We start from the raw sequence: 19,011 nt of genomic DNA on the forward strand, positions 1-19,011 counted from the left end.
GCCCCTGCCTGAGGCCTGAGCCACTGACTCTGTACTGCCCCGCCCTGACCCAGGGCCTGGGCTTGTTGCTTATCTGTTTGCTCAGCCCCTGTCCGAGGACCGGAGCGTGGGACTCGCTACTGCCCTCCAACCCAGTGTGGGTCCCCGTTTGTTTTGCCTTTACCGCTGCCGCGGCATGAGATCCCGCGGCCAGACTAGTTCCCTGACATAACCAGATGGACGTAGCGAGGCGGCGTGGTTCCCCACTGCCCCGGGGAGGGACGAGCTCTGGCCAAACCCTTCTATACCATGGTACGCCCACATCTTGAATACTGCATGCAGATGAGGTCACCCCCATCTTAAAAAAGATATATTGGACTTGGAAAAGGTTCAGAAAAGGGCAACAAAAATGATTAGGGGTATGGAAGGGCTGCCGTATGAGAAGAGCTTAATAAGACTGGGACTTTTCAGCTTGGAAAAGAGACAATTCAGGGGAGATATGATAGATGGCTATAAAATCATGACTGGTGTGGAGAAAGTAAATAATGAAGTGTTATTTACTCCTTCTCATAACATAAGAACTAAGGCTCACCAAATGAAATTAATAGGCAGCAGGCTTAAAACAAACAAAAGGAAGTATTTTTTTCACACAATGCACAGTCAACCTGTGGAATTCCTTGCCAGAGGATGTTGTTAAGGCCAAGAAACTAACAGGGTTAAAAAAAGAACTAGCTAAGTTCATGGAGGATAGGTCCATCAATGGCTATTAGCCAGGATGGGCAGGGATGGTGTCCCTAGCCTCTGTTTGCCAGAAGCTGGGATTGGGCAACAGGGGATGGATCACTTGATGATCCCCTGTTCTGTTCATTCCCTCTGGGGCACCTGGCATTGGCCACTGTCAGAAGACAGGACACTGGGCTAGATGGACCTTTGGTCTGACCCAGTATGGCTGTTCTTATGGAGACTGACCTCACCCCCAGCGAGGGTCCGTTCAGGACAGACTTTTTGGGCAGTGCAGGGAACTCATGCCTTGCTGCTGCCTGAAATGGCTTCACTCGATAACAGATGGACTTTACTCTCCAGGGCTGTCAATACAGCACCTTTCACCAGCATTAAAGTCGATCAGACATAGTATTTCAGAGTGTCCCTAACTCAGCATCAGCATTCCCTGGCACTGATTTAAAGAGACTCTGAAGTACTTGATGATAGTCTCACGTGGATGAACACAGCTGGTACACCCAACCATTGATTCTACTGATTTACACCTCTGAGGATCTGGCCCCATTGACTCCAGTGGTGCTACACCATTTACACCAGCTAGACACAGAGGTGAAAGTAAGCTGGTATAGTCCGGTACGGCGTACCAGTAAGAGCCGGTACACAGCCGACCATACTGGCAGGGCCGCTGATGAGGGTGGCCAAAAGGGGCAGCTTCACTGGGGTCCCGGCAACTTAAAAGGGCCCAGGGCTCCCGGCAGCAGCCGGAGCCCCAGGCCCTTTAAATCACTGCCAGAGCCGCCGCCGCTACTGCTACTGCTACCATGGGGCTCCGGCGGTGATTTAAAGGGGCCGGGGCTCCCGGGTGCTGCTACCGCACCAGCAGCTGGAGCCCCGGGCCCTTTTAAATCGGCGTAGGCCGGGCAGCGCTGAAGGACTGGCTGGGGGAGTCTGGCCCTATCCCCGCCCCTTCTGGTTGAATGCCTCCCCCCCCATCTTGCTCAGGACCCCAGCCATCATGTGTACTGGTAAGTCCCTTAAGTTACTTTCACCCCTGGCTAGATACCATCTCTCTGTTTGCCTCCAAAACAGGAAGGAAGAGTTTGATAGTTCTGGTAAGTTTTGAGATCTGTTTAAAAACAAAGACAGAGGAAATTGGCAAATTGCTCCACCCTGATAACTGAGGTGAGAAGTAACTACACTACAGTTCTTTCCAGGCATGGTTCACATAAGCAGACAATGCAAAGAGGTCTCTGGGGACATAACTTCCCCCAGAAAGTCCCAGGGGTCTCCTACAGTCCCCCCACATTTCTACCTACCCCCAGGTGAGGGGTGGTTGATAGATATGGCAACATTCTGCCAGATACTTGGGAGATTTTATTGAATTAAATTTAAGTATCTTTGGGGGCCATTGTGTTAAATTCAGGGTTTATGTATTATGGATCAGGATTGTATGTCACCTCTCTGAGGGATGGGGGAGGTGTTACAGAAGGGAGACCTGGGGGTTCAAAGAACTAGATTGAAAACGTGCCAGACAAGAATGGACTTTTGGGACAATAAATAGTAAGTGGCTTTCCTGAGGAATACCTAGGGAGAGGTTAATGCACATTCCCCACCTTTGGTTATACAAAAACCTGCCTCCTGAAGCTCCGCCCTGAGGAGAGGATGAATGTCTGCTGATCAGCTGTTGCCAGAGACTGGAGAGCAAAGGCCTGAGCTGTAGAGAAGCGGCTGACCTGCCCAACCAGGGTTCTGGTTTTGGAATCTGAGAGTTACAAACATGTAACCACAGAGAAAACCCAGTCATGGGTTTTGAAAGACTGACACCTACCAGAGCCTGAGGATGGAATTGCGGAGTGACCTGAGCGCTCTAGCAGGCGTATTGGTTCCTTGATTGTTTCAGTGAGTTTTCTCTGTCATGCTTTTACCTTAAGAATAAAGGGGTTTGTTTAGAAAGAGCTGCATGGAAACTTCTGACTGCTAGTTACGTTGTTCGTAGCCTTCATAGAGAAAGCAAAGCACAGGCACTGGCCTGTTCAGCCAGTCTGGCTTGCTGGGGATATCACAGTGTAAGGCTGGGAACTGGGCAGCCTTAAAAAGCCCCGAGCAGGGGGGAGAGAGACATGGGTTGCTGCCGAAGACAGGTGACTGCTGGGAGCCAGGAGGCTGAAATGGTGGCCTTGGTGGACCAGGGAGGTGGAATACAGGTGCAGTGTCCCTGAAACTGTGACTGACTGTACCAAATGTTTGCTGACCCCTGCTTGAGGCCCTGTCAGCTTGGTGCAACCCTTCCTAAGGAGGTGTCCTGCTGGAAGGCAAGAGCAGCCAACTTGGACCTTCCCAGGGATTGCCTAGAGAAGCTTCCCATGATCATCTGCAGGCAGGATCAGTGAGAGTTGGTCCTCCAGCACCTAGAAGAGCCGGAAGCGGGTGGAAGCCAATCAAGGCTCAGCAAGCCAGATAAAAAGGGCTGGCTGTGTCTACTAGGTGCCAGTCCTGGGAGAAGCCAGGACTAGGAAGGAAGGCACTCCTTGGGAATGCAAGGAACCTGGCTGTTCAGGGCCCTAATCTTGACAGTATTTGCCTAGGATCTTTGCAAAGGAGTATTGCTTATATTATGCACTTTAGTGCCTGTGTGGCCATTTGAGTTAAGTGTTAGTTTGTTTTTCTGTAGGGTGACTGACACGGGGGAGCCCTTGACAACCCATCATTCTAGTATCGGAGCACCTCATGGTCATTAAAGAATGTGCCCTCCAGGACAGCCTAATGAGTGAGCACAGTGCTGTCATCTCCACTTGACAGATGGGGAACCGAGACCCAGATAGGGTAAGTGACTGGTCCAAGATCACTAGCCCCTCCAAGTGCTGTGATCACTCAGCATAACAGCATGTGGAGTCCCACACCCAGCTGGATTGCATGAATGTTCCCAGAGCCACTCATGAATCACAGAGAAAGGCACCAGCCAAATCCCCCCAGCTCCCAGCACTGTACCCCCGGAATATACTGTCTTGCACTGCTCAAGACAAGCAGTGCACAATTTATTAATTGGTTCCCCACTTCATCAATGGAAAGTGGATATACCCCAGCCTTTGTAAACCTGAACAGATTTACTGAACACTTCAGGCAAACTCACTGGTAATGATAAACAATAAAAGAAGTTTATTGACTACAAAAGATAGATTTTAAATGATTATAATTGATAGGCAAAAAGTCAGATTTAGTTACCAAAATAAAATAAAATCTAAGCAGGCAGTCTAAACTCTCAACCCTATTAGACTAGGCACAATCTAGATTAAGCAGTTTTTGTCACCCCACTGGATATTGCAGTTCATAGTACACAGGTTTCATCCTTGAAACTTGGGGCAGTCCCCTCAGTTGGAGTCTTCAGTCTTCTCAGTGACCTTGTTGCTTGCAGCATAGGTGGGGGCAGGAGAAAGGCAAAGCATGTGGCCACTGTGTTCTGTTTTATACCCTTAGTTCCATGTGCCTGGAGAACACAAGTCCAGGCATGTCTGGTGGGCGTTGCTGAGTCACAAGGTGACGCAATACCAGTGGCGTAGCCAGGTGGAGGGAACAGGGGGAGCAATAAAAAAAAAAGGCGCCACCCGCTGCAGTGCTTTTACTCACCCGGCGGCGCTCCGGGTCTTCGGCGGCGGGCCCTTCACTCGCTCCGGGTGTCTTTGGCGGCACTGAAGGTCCCACCGCCAAAATGCCACCGAAGACCTGGAGCGAGTGAAGGTCCCGCCGCTGAAGTGCCGCCGAAGACCTGGAGCGCCGCCGGGTGAGTAAAATAAAAGCGCCACAGCGGGTGGTGCGTTTTTTTTATCACTCCCCTGGGTGAGTAAAAAGGCGCCAAGAAATCGACAAGGCGCCACTTGTGCTCATTGGGGGAGCAGCTGCTCTCCCGCTCCCTCCCTAGCTACACTACTGCGCAATACCCCGGTGTGTCTCCTGTGAGTGAGTCATTGAATTGTAACTCCTCTGCTGGACAATGACTGGTGATGTCTGTTCAGCACCCGCTTGGGCGTTGGTTACCTCCCTTGTCATTGTCTCTGGAGAGCTAGTATCTGGGCACTTCCCAAACTTACAGCATGTTTTACTGACAACCATACAACACAATCTCATAACTTCCTATGCACTAATGATATACATATTTAGATAGAACAGTGACTTTCACCAGATCATAACCTTTCCCCTGATACCTTACATGGCGTGCTTTATATGCAAGATCACAATTATATATAAATTAGGAATATGGGGGTTACAGGGTGCTCCCCGAGGTATGGAATGTCACAAGAGGCTCAAACTAAATGTATACCCCAAAATAAAAAAATAGTAAGAGGACCAAAAATATGCCATGGTGGGTAAAGAGCAGAGTAAAAGAGGCTGTCTGTGGCAAAAATACATCCTTTAAAACGGGAAGTCAGTCCTACCGAGGAAAATAGAAAGGAGCATAAACTCTGTAGAATTAGGCAAGCCAAAAAAAAAAAAAAAGTTAAAGAGCAACTAGCAAATGACCGACAAACTAACAGCAATTTTTTTTTTAAACACATCAAAAGCAGAAGCCTGCCAACCAATCAGTGGGGCCACTGGACAATTGAGGTGCTAAAGGAGCACTCAAGGAAGATAAGGTCATTGTGAAGAAGCTAAATGAATTCTTTGCATCAGTCTTTACTGCAGCGGATGTGAGGGAGATTCCCAAACCTGAGCCATTCTTGCTAGGTGACAAATTTATGGAACTGTCTCAGACTGAGGTGTCAGTAGAGGAGGTTTTGGAACAAACTGATCAATTAAATAGTAATAAATCACCAGGACTAGACAGTACCAGCAAGAGTTCTGAAGGTACTCAGATATGAAATTGCAGAACTACTAACTGTGGTATGTAACCTATCACTTAAATCAGCCTCTGGACCAGATGACTGGAGGGTAGCTAATGTAAAGCTTATTTTTTAAAAAGGCTCCAGAGGTGATTCTGACATTTACAGGCCAGTAAGCCTGACTTCAGTACCAAGGCAAATTGGTGTAAACTATCGTAAAGAACAGAATTATCAGACATATTGATGAACACGATATGCTTGGGAAGAGTCAACACGGCTTTTGTAGAGGGAAATCATGCCTCACCAATCTATCAGAATTCTTTGAGTGTGTCAACAAGCATGTGATCCAGTGGATATAGGGTACTTGGACTTTCAGTAGGTCTTTGACAAGGTCTCTTACCAAAGGCTCTTAAGCAAAGTAAGCAGTCATGGAATAACGGGAAAGGTCCTCTCATGGATCAGTAACTGGTTAAAAGATAGGAAACCAAGGATAGAAATAGATGGTCAGTTTTCACAGTTGAGAGAGATAAATAGCAGGGTCCCCCAAGAATTTGTACTGGGACCAGTGCTGTTCAACATATTCATCAGTGATCTGGGTAAGGGGTAAACAGTGGTAAAACGGGTAAACAGCGAGATGACAAAGTTTGCAGATGATAAAAAACTACTCAAGATAGTTAAGTCCAAAGCAGCCTATGAAGAGTTACAAAGGGATCTCATGAAACTGAGTGACTGGGCAACATAATGGCAGATGAAATTCAATGTCTATAAATGCAAAGTAACCCACCTTGGAAAACATAATCCCAATGATACATATAAAACAATGGGTCTAAATTAGCTGTTACCACTCAAGAAAGAGATCTTGGAGTCGTGGATAGTTCTCTGAAAATATCTGCTCAATGTGCAGCAGCAGTCAAAAAAGCTAACAGAATGTTAGGAACCGTTAGGAAAAGAATACCTAATAAGACAGAAAATATCATAATGCCACTATATAAATCCATGGTACGCCCACACCTTGAATACTGCATGCAGTTCTGGGAGATCCATCTCAAAAAAGATATATTTGAATTGGAAAAAGTACAGAGAAGGCAACAAAAATGATTAGGGGTATGGAACAGTTTCCATACAAGAGGAGATGGAAAAAGACCGGGACTGTTCATCTTAGAAAAGAGACAACTGAGGGGGGACATGTTAGAGGTCTATAAAATCATGACTGGTGTGGAGAAAGTGAATAAGGAAGTGTGATTTACCCCTTCACATAACACGAGAACTAGGGGTCGCCCAATGAAATTAATAGGCAGCAGATTTAAAACAAACAGAAGGAAGTACTTCTTAGAATCACAGAATCAGGGTTGGCAGGGACCTCAGGAGGTCATCTAGTCCAACCCCCTGCTCAAAACAGGACCAATCCCCAACTAAATCATCCCAGCCAAGGCTTTGTCAAGCCGGACCTTAAAAACCTCTAAGGAAGGAGATTCCACCACCTCCCTAGGGAACCCATTCCAGTGCTTCACCACCCTCCTAGTGAAAAAGTTTTTCCAACCTAAACCTCCCCCACTGCAACTTGAGACCATTACTCCTTGTTCTGTCATCTGATACCACTAAGAACAGTCTAGATCCATCCTCTTTGGAACCCCCTTTCAGGTAGTTGAAAGCAGCTATCAAATTCCCCTTCATTCTTTTCTTCTGCAGACCAAACAATCCCAGTTCCCTCAGCCTCTCCTCATAAGTCATGTGCTCCAGCCCCCTAATCATTTTTGTTGCCCTCCGCTGGACTCTTTCCAATTTTTCTGCATCCTTCTTGTAGTGTGGGGCCCAAAACTGGACACAGTACTCCAGATGAGACCTCACCAATGCCGAATAGAGGGGAATGATCACATCCCTCGATCTGCTGGCAATGCCCCTACTTATACAGCCCAAAATGCCGTTAGCCTTCTTGGCAACAAGGGCACACTGTTGACTGATATCCAGCTTCTCATCTACTGTAACCCCTAGGTCCTTTTCTGCAGAACTGCTGCCTAGCCATTCGGTCCCTAGTCTGTAGCAGTGCATGGGATTCTTCCATCCTAGGTGCAGGACTCTGCACTTGTCCTTGTTGAATCTCATCAGGTTTCTTTTCGCCCAATCCTCTAATTTGTCTAGGTCCCTCTGTATCCTATCCCTACCCTCTAGCATATCTACCACTCCTCCCAGTTTAGTGTCATCTGCAAACTTGCTGAGGGTGCAGTCCACGCCATTCTCCAGATCATTAATGAAGGTATTGAACAAAACCGGCCCCAGGACTGACCCTTGGGGCACTCTGCTTGATATCGGCTGCCAACTAGACATGGAGCCATTGATTGCTACCCGTTGAGCCTAATGATCTAGCCAGCTTTCTATCCATCTTCACATAATGCACAGTCAACCTGTGGAACTCCTTGCCAGGGGATGTTGTGAAGGCCAAAAGTATTACTGGGTTCAAAAAAGAATTAGATACATTCATGGAAGATAGGTCCATTGATGGCTATTAGCCAAGATTCATGTGGATGCAACCCCATGCTGCGGGTGTCCTTAAACCTCTGACTGCCAGAAGCGTGGTCTGGATGACAGGGGATGGACCACTCGATAATTGCCCTGTTCTGTTCATTCCCTCTGAAGCATCAGCCACTGTTGGAAGACAGGATATGGGGCTAGATGGACCATTGGACTGAGCCTGTATGGCCGTTCTCTCTCTTTCTCTCTCTCTCTCTCTCTCTCTCAGATTAGATGCATTATCTGTCTAGATTATTGTTCTGTGTCCAATGACAGAACCGCTCCCCTGCAGCCCTGGATTCTGACATTGCACCCAGGGTGGGCATAGGAAGGTCTGGATGCTTTTCAAATGATATGTCCAAGCCATGCTCTAAAGTGCGTTTGTTTTCCTTTCCAAGCCCCGTTTGGGGCCATAGCAGCAGCACGAGGCAGTTGTAGTCTCCCCCTCCCAGCGGCGTTTCTCTAACATAGATTGTTCTGTCGATTTCTGTTACTATTAATACGCTGAACCTCAGTTGCTCCTAGCTCCAGGAAATTGGAATGGGGGCTGGTCGTCAGGGGAGCGGTGTGGAGGAGGAGTTTGCCAGTCAGATAAGTGCAGAATAAACACGTTTGTTTATTTTCCTTTGTACTCCCATCATCTGTGATTGGGCTCCTTTGGATTCCCTAATTTTTTTTGAAAAAGGGAATAGGCTGACATTTCCTTTCTGGGCTCAGCAGATGCTGCTCTCTGGTTCCCTCGGTAGAGGGTGTTCTCTTGGCACGTGCAAGGTCTGTCTCGCTGAGAACTGGGGGATTGTAGAGGCCGCAGGTCAGGTGCGTCCCACTGATGTCAGCTTGACGCCCAACAGCTGCGCTCCTCTGGGACAGTGCAGACCCCAAAGCTCAGGAGCAAGCATTGGAGAGCTTCACCTGCGTGGAGAGGATCCAGCTACGGAACAAGCATCCAGAAAGGGTCAGGCCAACCCAGAGTCTGAGTGTCTTTAGGAGATGCTGCAAACCCTTCCTCTATGAGAGAGCCTTTCTGCTGTAGGAATGACCGTCACAGCATGGACACCCCCTCTTTCTGCCACTAAACCCCAACACTAACCCCCCACCCTCCACCCCAACCACCCACATTGATCCACCTTCTATCCAATATGCCCCACCACTGACTAGCCTTCTTCCACCAAACCCTGACCCCCCCCTTCTGCCCCTAAGTCCCAATGCTGACTCCCTTCCATCCCAAATCCTCACATTGACCCACCTTCTACCAAATACGCCCCAATAATGACCCACCTTCTACCACCAAACCCTAACACTGACCCACTTCTGCCCTGACCAGAACACTGATGCCCCCTTTCCCCACAAACCTTAGCACTAACCCCCCTTCTGCCACTAAACCCCAACCGACCGACCAACCAACCAACCAACCAAAAATAAGAGACAAAATTAATAACATCTAAAACAAATTACAGATCAAACCCCCAAACCCTTGAAAGGAAGAAGTGGCAAAGATGGCAGTACAAGACCCTGATAGCTAGCTCGAAGGGTGTTTATGGGGATGAATGGATAGATAGATGGGTGCATAAGGGGATGGATGGATGGACAGATAGAAGGGTGTGGGGGGCATGGATGGATGGATAGATGGGTGTGTAGGGGGATGGAAGGATAGATGGGTAGATGGGTTTGTAGGGGATGGATGGATGGATGTGTGGGGAAAAAGAACTAGGTAGCCTTCTTAATGACAACCAAAGTAACACTGAAGGCCCAAATTCAGGCCCTCTGGCAGAAGCTGACTGCACAGACAGCCTTTACATAAGGTAGTACAGGCCAGAACCTGAACTAAACTAGGCTGTGCAATCCCCTGCCAAATAGGGTCATGGGCCATGACCAGAGGAGGGAGGGGAAGGAAGCCATGCGAAAGGCCTTGGCAACATGATAACCACTGGTTGATGGAAAAACATGATGACTGCTCATTGATGAAACATAATAACGGCTTATATGAAGAAATTGCTTCTAGTAAAGGTCAGCTATCTGCCACTAGCCAATCATATATCATCTTTGGGCGTCCTATAATAACCCCTCCCCCCCCCGGAAAACAATATGTACCCTGACGAAAAACAATACCCCCGCTGGTGCCAAGTACCACCCATGTCAAAATCACCAAGAAAACCCCCCACCCAACAGGCACCCAATTCTTGTAAATAATAAGGAAGCTACCGGGAAAAAGGAACAGACCCCTACTCTTATTTTGCATAAATGATGTATTATTTTTAATATGCTTGCTGTTTGACGGAATAAAGCCGCCTGCGAGCTGCTGCTGGGTGTAGTAGTTTTCGGACTGCTACCCCAACGCGTTGGTATGTATTGCAATAAACTGGCCTCAGGCTTGAGTCTGTGAATTAAAATCAATGCGTGGGTAACTTTTTCCACGACAGATGGATAGATGGGTGTGTAGGGGGATGGATAGATAGGTAGGTGGATGTGTAGGTGAATGGATGGATAGATAGGTAGATGGGTGTGTAGGAGCATGGATAGATAGATAGATGGATGGATAGATAGGTAGATGGCTTTGTAGGGGATGGATGGATGGATAGATAGATGGGTTTGTAGGTGGATGGATGGCTAGACAGATGCATGTGTAAGGGATGAATGGATAGAATGGATTAGATACATGGGTGCATGGGGGAATGGATGGATAGACAGATGGGTGTGTAGAGGGATTGATAGTCAGATGGGTGTGTAAAGGAATGGAGGGATGGATAGTTGGAGGGGGGAGAGGGATGGAGGGATAGATGGGTGTGTAGGGGGATGGATAGACAGATAGATGGGTGTGTAGGGGCATGGATAAATAGGTAGATGGTGTAGTAAGATGAGGCCCTGAAACATAAACCCTTGTATCAAAGGCCCAGTCTGAGGCCTGAAGCCTGAACCAAAGTACTTCCAGGCATTGCGAAGCAAAAGCTGGGCTGTGAGACAGAGGCAGGTCCCACTCATAGAAGTTGGCAAGAAGAGGGCTGCTAGAAGCAGGTGTATCCACACATAAGTGCTAATAAGAGGAACTTGTGCCAAGATGGCACCTGGACATCCCGATACGAGGACATTCCACAAAGATAACAAGGAACAGTCAGGTGCATCTTAAAGACAGGGTCAAAAGGATAGCATGATGGATAGATCTGTTTGTTTGAAACAACATGATCAAAGGGGGAGACAGCACCCTAATGAGTCAAGGAGCTGTACCTCAATACGTCAGTAGGGATGAGTAATCTGTCCTGTAACTGTATAAAAATACGTCCCGGAGAGCACATCTTTGTCTGCCCTAGGGGGCAGTGGAAAGTCCCGCCACTGACTGAGCTGGTCCATTGCCAGGGGGCACAAATTCGTAGTATGTCTTGTAGAGTCTACGGGAAACTATTACTGTGCTTAGTTTGACAATAAACCTGGCTCGGGTTCCTTCGTACCTTACTAGAGTCTGTGGTCTTTGGGGGTTCTCTTGGGATCTGCAGTGTCAGCAATCTGCGCAGAGCTGGGGCAGCGCACAGAGGGAAAACGCACGCAGCCAACTGTTATCATCATCGAACAAGAGCAGAGCACCACACCAGTAGCTACTGACAACAGATGGGTGTGTAGGGGCCTGGATGGATAGATTAGATAGATGGGTATGTAGGGGCATGGATGGATAGATGAGTGTATGGATGGGTAGATAGGTAGATGGGTTTGTAGGGGATGGATGGATGGATGGATAGATGGGTGTGTAGGGGATAGATGGATTAGATAGGTAGATGGGTGTGTAGGTGGATGGATGGATGGATAGCTAGGTAGATGGGTGTGTAGGTGGATGGATGGATAGATGAGTGTGTAGGGGCATGCATAGATGCATGGATAGATTAGAAAGATGGGTGTGTAGGGGGATGGATGAATAGATAGGTAGGTGGGTGTGTAGGTGGATGGATGGATAGATTGGATTAGATAGATGGGTGTGTAGGAGATGGATAGATGGATGGGTGTGTAGGGGATGGATGGATAGACAGATGGGTATGTAGGGGGATGGATGGATAGACAGATGGGTGTGTAGGGGATGGATGGATGGATAGATTGGATTAGATAAATGGTTGCATAGGGGGATGGATGGATGAATGGGTGCTTAGGGGGATGAATGGATAGATGGATGGGTGTGTAGTGGATGGATAGATGGATGGTGTAACGATGCGGTTCTGGCGGGACCCAACTGAGAATGCCAATTTAGGACAAATTGCTCAAACAGGGCAGTTACAGCCCAAGGCTGGGGTTTTTCCACCTCTAAGGCAAACCAAACCAGCCAGACAAAGAGGACTTTGGTCTCACCCCACTGGCTAACCACAAGTCACACAAGCAATTTCCTTAGACACTCCAGTTTCCCAGTATCACCACCAGTGCCACTCATTATGGGGACAAATGGTTATGAAAACCAATACCCCAGTAAAAGGAAAAAGGTTCTCCTGATCCCACAGGACCAAGCCCCAGACACAGGTCAATATACAAATTCGATCTTACCCACAAATCACGCTATTGCCAATCCTTTAGAATCTAAAATCTAAAGGTTTATTCATAAAAGGAAAAAGATATAGATGAGAGCTAGAAATGGTTAAATGGAATCAATTACATACAGTAATAGCAAAGTTCTTGGTTTAGGCTTGTAGCAGTGATGAAATAAACTGCAAGTTCAAATCAAGTCTCTGGAGTACATCCCCAGCTGGAATGGGTCCTCAGTCCTTTGTTCAGCGCTTCAGTTTGTAGCAAAGTCCCTCCAGCGGTAAGAAGCAGGATTGAAGACAAGATGGAGGGGAGGCATTAGCCGTTTATAGTCCTTTCCAGGTGTAAGAACACCTCTTTGTCCTTACTCTGGAAAATTACAGCAAAATGGAGTCTGGAGTCACATGGGCCAGTCCCTGCATACTTTGCTGAGTTGCAAGGCATATCTGGCTTCTCTCCATGGGTCAATTGTATAGCTGATGGTCCTTAATGGGCCATCAAGCAGGCTAGGCAGAGCTAACACCAACTTGTCTGGGATGTATCACAGAAGCATAGCATAAGTTTGAAATACAGACAATTTAGAGCCAATATTTATAACTTCAACTACAAAATTGATACACACATATAGACAGCATAATTATAACCAGCAAACCATAATCTTGTCTTAGACACCTCATTTGACCCCTTTTATACAAGATTTGGTGCCACTACAGGACTTTGGTTGCAACCATGTTCTATATGGTCCCAGATTATATCAATAACGTCACAGATGGGTATGTAGGAGATGGATGGATAGATAGATTACATCAATGAGAGAATTAGTTTGGCTCCATGGTGAAACGCCAACTCTGAACGCCTCTAAGCATTGTGGGCACTTGGAGCTGAGCATTGTGGCCCAGCCCTAGTGACTTTGACTCAGGAGTCATCAGGGCGGCTGGCATTGGGATGGATGCAAGTCAAAGAGGCAGCCTCAGCTTTCAATCAGGAGCCAGTATCAACAGGTGAATCCACCCAGACAGGGCAGACGGCAGTGGGGTCAGTTGGGAATGCAGAACTGAGGTCAGAGTCACTTGTAATCGACTGCACAGCAGGGGGGATCAATTTTTACCATGCAGCTGGGACTGGACCTGACTCTGGTTAGGCAGTGAGCGCTGGAATGGCTCCAGCTCAGAGAGCTGGGGCTGGATTCTCTGCCATCTTGCTCCCTGTGGCATCCTTTCAATCTGTGCGAAGTGGGCTCCCCAGGCGACCAGCTCACCATGACAGTGCTTTGCATCTGCCTGGCACAGGCGTGAAGGACCACACAGCAGCAGAGAATTAGGAATCAGTCAATCAGTGTCACATAACTGGCACTGAAATCAGTTGGAGCTGGAGAACTGGCCTTGGTACCAGTTTGCATAGCACGGCAGAGGACTGGATGTGACTTCCTGGGTCACTGAGACCAATCCTCTGCTATTGTAGGCAACCCTGGCTGGATCAGCCAGCCGGAAAAGGGACTTTGCCTCCCTGTGGCTGTGTGTAAACATTATTCTCTCTATTTATTACACTAGGAACTAGAGACCACAGCCATGGTCATGCCTCCGATGTGCTAGGTGCTGCACAGATGCAGTAAAAGACCAGGGCAGGCAGAGGAAGGATTATTAGCCTGGCATTACAGATGGGGATCTCAGGCCTGGCAGGCTAAGTGATTTGCCCACGGTCACACAGGGTGTCTGGCAGTGCAGGAAATTGAACTGACTTCTGAGTCCCAATGTGGCACCTGGAGCATGAAACCATCTTTGCAGCATGAAACATGATGGAGCCTCACTTCTGAGCCAGCTGGGAAATTGCTGCCCAAACTTCTTCTGGGTCTGAAAAGGCCCATTTTTTTTGGCGGGGGGGGGGGGGGGGGGGGGGGGAGAATGTTTTGAAATTGGCCTTTTGACATTTTTAAAACGAAAATAGTTCCGTTTCTCCGTTCGACTGGAGATTGTGTCTAGAAAGGTACATTCATTTAAGGGAAAACCGTTTTCCCCAAAAAGGTTGAAATGAAACATTCCGATTGAGCCGATCTACAATTCTTTTTTATTTTCCAGTTGCAGTTTGTTTGTTGGAGATTTTGACTTTTGGCCCCAATTTTGGATGGGAAAATTTTTCAAAATCTCAAAAATGCTCATGGAACGGGAAAGCCGATTCCTGCCCAGCTCTGCCTCTGGGCGGTATTGTGATAACTGTAATGATCAGGGCTCTGATTGGGAGCAGAAAGTTGGGCCCAGGGACAATCCAGGTCTCTCTTCCACCCTCCTCCTCTTTCTCAGCCTGTCATCCTTTTACAGCCTCTCTGTTTATTGGGAAATGCTCCAAGTATCCCAGCTCAAGAAGTCGCCTCTCTGGTGGGTCACAGGGTCACTGAACTTTTTGCATCCTCTCTCATCCTTCCCTGTGTCCCTATCACTCTTCCCTTTCTAGAGACAGGGCCCAGCTGGGGAGTTTGCAGCTGGGGAGTTTGCAGCTCCGGATCTGGTGTCCTGGTTCTGCTCCACCTCCCGGGACCCCTCTGTGCTCAGCTGCTCCTAAGCACATGTGTGTTTGGAGAGGGCAGAATTCTGATGGCCTTCCGCTCGGAAACACACCGAGTCCTGCCTGCTGCACTATATCCTCCTCGCTGGGACACTGCTCCGGCCGGGGTTACTGCATCCGTGGGAGAGGGCATGTGAAAGGAGACAGCAATGCTAGTCATGACACGGATATTTAGTAACAGGCCTGTCCTCCTGTGCTCTCAGCCAAGCCCCAGTGAGAGTTTATGTAGGTTGCCTGCGTGCTGCTGCTGCCAGAGAGTTTCAATTCCCTAGTGTGTCCGTAAACTGTAATGTGCTCTCTGCCTCTCTATGGGCTGGTCCACACTAACCCCCCAGTTCGAACTAAGATATGCAACGCTGAAGTCGAAGTATCTTAGTTCGAACTACAAGGTACTTACCGCGGGTCCACACGCGGCAAGCAGGCTCCCCCGTCGACTGCGCGTACTCCTCTCGCGGTGCAGGAGTACCAGCGTGGACGGCGAGCACTTCCGGGATCGATTTATCGTGTCTAGACAAGACGCGGTAAATCGATCCCAGAAGATCGATTGCTTGCCGCCGAACCAGCGGGTAAGTATAGAAGTACCCTTACTCTCCCCACCCTGTTTATCTCTATATCTCATCTCTTGTCTTTCTTTAGCTCTCTCTGACTAGTGATAACACTCTATCAGGAGTGACATATTGTTAACCCGAGTGATTAGTCAAAATGCGGGGCTTTTTGGGTTGTTCCAGATGGGGGCGGGGAGGAGATATTGACGATGGAGTCTGGTATCTTTGATGCAGTCTGGTGTATTTACTGAATCCGGACAAGGTCCTGCCTGTTTCCCTGAACTCAGGAGGATCTAAACAACAGGAAACAACTAGCAAACCAGAAACTCTTTCAGTCAGCTCTCCCCAAACGCTCTTTCTAGGCCTGGTCTACACTGAAAAATTAGCTCGACCTAGCTCCATCACTCAGGGCTGTGAAAAATCTCACCTCCTGCGCGATGTCGTGAGGTCGACTCCTGGTGCCGATCTGGTTAGGACGACAGAAGAATTCTTCTGTCAACCTAGCTACCAGCTCTCGGAGGGGTGGAGTAACTGTATCGACAGAAAAACCCCTCCCGTCCATGCAATGGTGCCACAGTGACGCAGCTGCAGTGCAGGAGCTGTGCAGCTGTTGTATAGACGTGAAGGGGGGCGGAAAGAAGTGAGCGGGTGGGGGTGCAGGCAGAAGGAATGGGGCAGGGCCACAGGTCTGGCATGGGGGGCCCCTCACTTGCTCCCGCTCAGGGCCCCAGGAAACCTTGATCAGCTTCTTTATGGGGCTCACATTCCCCTTTTGTCTTAGATGGGGCTGCTTAGCTGTCTCGGACAGGCATCTTAAATGAAGGGTGGAAGTCACAACAGTTTAAAGGAGATTGAATCCAACCCCCAGCAACATCTATTTTAGGCTATGTCTACATGACAGAGGCTGAGCCTGTGTTGACTCAGTTGTACCAATCCAGTATTGCCCACCCCAAATGTTCCAAAAACCAGGAGTCAGGCTCACCAGAAATCATGAGATTGGCTTTAACATCAGGAACTTATATCAAAAATAATAGATTTTTATTTGCTTTCTGCTTTTTGAGCCACTGGGGTCACATTTTGAAGCTTTCTCCACAGCCGCATGGGCCAGAAATTTACTTTTTCTTTAAGAATGAAGGCTGAAAGCATCCCATATCTGCTTGACTCCAGGAGCTGCGGAGCTGTGGTTTTAAGGAAAACAATAATTATCAGGAGACTTATGACAAAACCATGAAAGTTGGCAACACTGCCAATATAACTTTTAAGGACAGACCAAGCCTTAGGGTTTTATCCTGCCACCATCACCGGAGTATCTGGGCGACCTTCCGACATGAAATCGATGGCAAGAGTGAAGTCTCCAAGGCCCTTAATGGAGTCTCTAGCCATTGTTCAGGGATCTTTGGCCAGTGTGCGGTCAGGGGCACTGCTGCTCTTCTAGTCGCTGGTCTGAAGAACAGTTATACATGTGTAGTTAGCGATATGTCCTGTCGTGGGAGAACAGGGCCACGTGTTCTGGTGACGATCGGGTCACCAGAAAACCGAGATCTCCCCGGATTCTCATTGTAGCTGCTGAATCAAACCGTAGCTCGCAAAATGCCACATTGTCACCCTGTAAAAATGGCTGGGTGGGGCTCCATGCTGATCACCTGTCAATGGATTACCCCAGCTCAGGTTTGCTCAGTTTACAAATAAAGCCATGCTTTTTCGCCCCACAGCCTCGGCTATGAGTTAAGCTGTCTTACCTGCTCTCCCTCAGCCAGCAACAAAGGCTCTGCTGTTAGAATGAGCCAAAGCCTACAAAAGGCGATGGAAAAACGCCTACTGACTTTGGTGGCTTTTGGATCAGGCCTTTAGGGGATGATTCTGTTGCGATGCATGAGCTGGAATAAGGCATCCAGCTCTGTGTTGGCTCTGCAGGGCTAACAGGAGTAAAACCTTGTTAGAATGTCTTGAAAGTCAGCAATCTGGCTCCGATACACCCCATGGGGGCCAGTTTCACACAGGCGCATCTCAGCGCGGGTGACACACAGCACGTGCGGTTGCATTTCAATTGTTGCATTTGCTCCCTGCTTCTCCTAAACCAGCCAGAGAGAGTTTTAGCTGCGAACAAAAAAACAACAACAACAAAAAATGTCTTGTTGGCCTTGTGTCTCTCATTGTTGTTCGGTTATTCACGAATAATTACTCTAAAAGGTACAGCTGTTGTCATGACAACCTATTAATCCGTCAGTAAAAGCCCCCTATTTGCACTGGAAGCGTCCTCTCTCTCTCTTTCCCCCCATCGTTTTCCCCCCATCCCCACCTATTGCTCATCCATTCTCTCTCTCTCTCGCACGCGCACTCTCCCTTTTCATTAGATTATATCCTGCAATTGATCCAGGCATGGAATTCCCCTGGAAGTCAACGAGAACTCTCTGCGCAAAGGGATGGGGGCCAAATGCCCCACTGTGTCTGTTTCATCTTGCTTCTTGCCCCTTGTTTCTGCCCCCTAGTCCTGTGCAGACCGGGGACTCTGATTGGAGAGCCTGGTTGGTTTTCATTTGCTCCAGGTTGCCCAAGGAGGGATAAGAGGGGAGAGAGAGCAGCACCAGGGACGTGTATTTATCTTGTGCAGAAACACAAGACAGATGAAATTTCTTCCATCAGAAGCAGCAATTTTTGCCACTGGCAATCACCATGCAAGTGAGACACCGGCCTCGAATTTACCCTGGAGACTGCTACCTAGCGCTCCAGAATTTGAGCTTTTAATTAAAACAATAAGTCTCTAGCAATTCTGATCGCAAAGAAACCGTTCAAATGTGCAGTGGCACCAGCCTGAGCCTGCAGACAGCATGAAATAATGGTTCTGAGCGCTGTGGCCTGCTCCCATTCAAAGCAACAGGATGTTGGCTCTGGAACCTATTGACGCCCGTTTACGCTTTTGATGACAGCCCACAAGAAACAGGAGAGAATCATTCTATGCAGATCTGCAGACTGTACTGTGAGTGCTGTCTCATTTTGGGAATCAAAGGGGGAGGAGCTTGGATTGTGGGCGGAGCTCGGGGAAAGTATACCCTTTACTGTTTTTCCAAACCTACTGCAGCATTGATCCTCCCCTGGAAGAGTTTGCTCTGATTCCTAATCTACACCCACTTTTGGTGATTCCCTTTGTGAGAAAGGGCCAACAATGTATCCCATAGTGGGGGGCAAAATCCCAAATGGAAGTGACTCCGCTCCAGAGCTATTTACCTCTGTGCTGGGTGTACCGTTACAATTGTGTATTGACCCTAGATCAGTGGCCCCTTCGTTTCCTTGCTCTCCCTCATTGGTCTGACAGTATCCATCTGTAGTCTCTTGTCTGAGAGACTGTTTTGAGATTCTGAGAGCATTTGGTGGCAGGGACTATTTTTTGTTCT

The 19,011-nt window shown here is 48.2% G+C and overlaps 1 protein-coding gene across 2 annotated transcripts in view; it reads left to right on the plus strand.

Annotated features, from left to right (window-relative positions):
- GPAT2 (glycerol-3-phosphate acyltransferase 2, mitochondrial) overlaps nucleotides 1–19,011 on the plus strand; it is a gene marked incomplete at its 3' end in the record, with an annotated part of 184,346 nt that overhangs the window by 24,616 nt on the left and 140,719 nt on the right. The window contains 1 exon segment of one of the 2 annotated variants that reach the window (XM_034761708.1): nucleotides 3,371–3,522. 2 annotated transcript variants of the gene reach the window in all.

This window comes from Trachemys scripta, chromosome 2 (assembly GCF_013100865.1).
Source record: "Trachemys scripta elegans isolate TJP31775 chromosome 2, CAS_Tse_1.0, whole genome shotgun sequence".
NCBI lineage: Eukaryota > Metazoa > Chordata > Testudines > Emydidae > Trachemys > Trachemys scripta.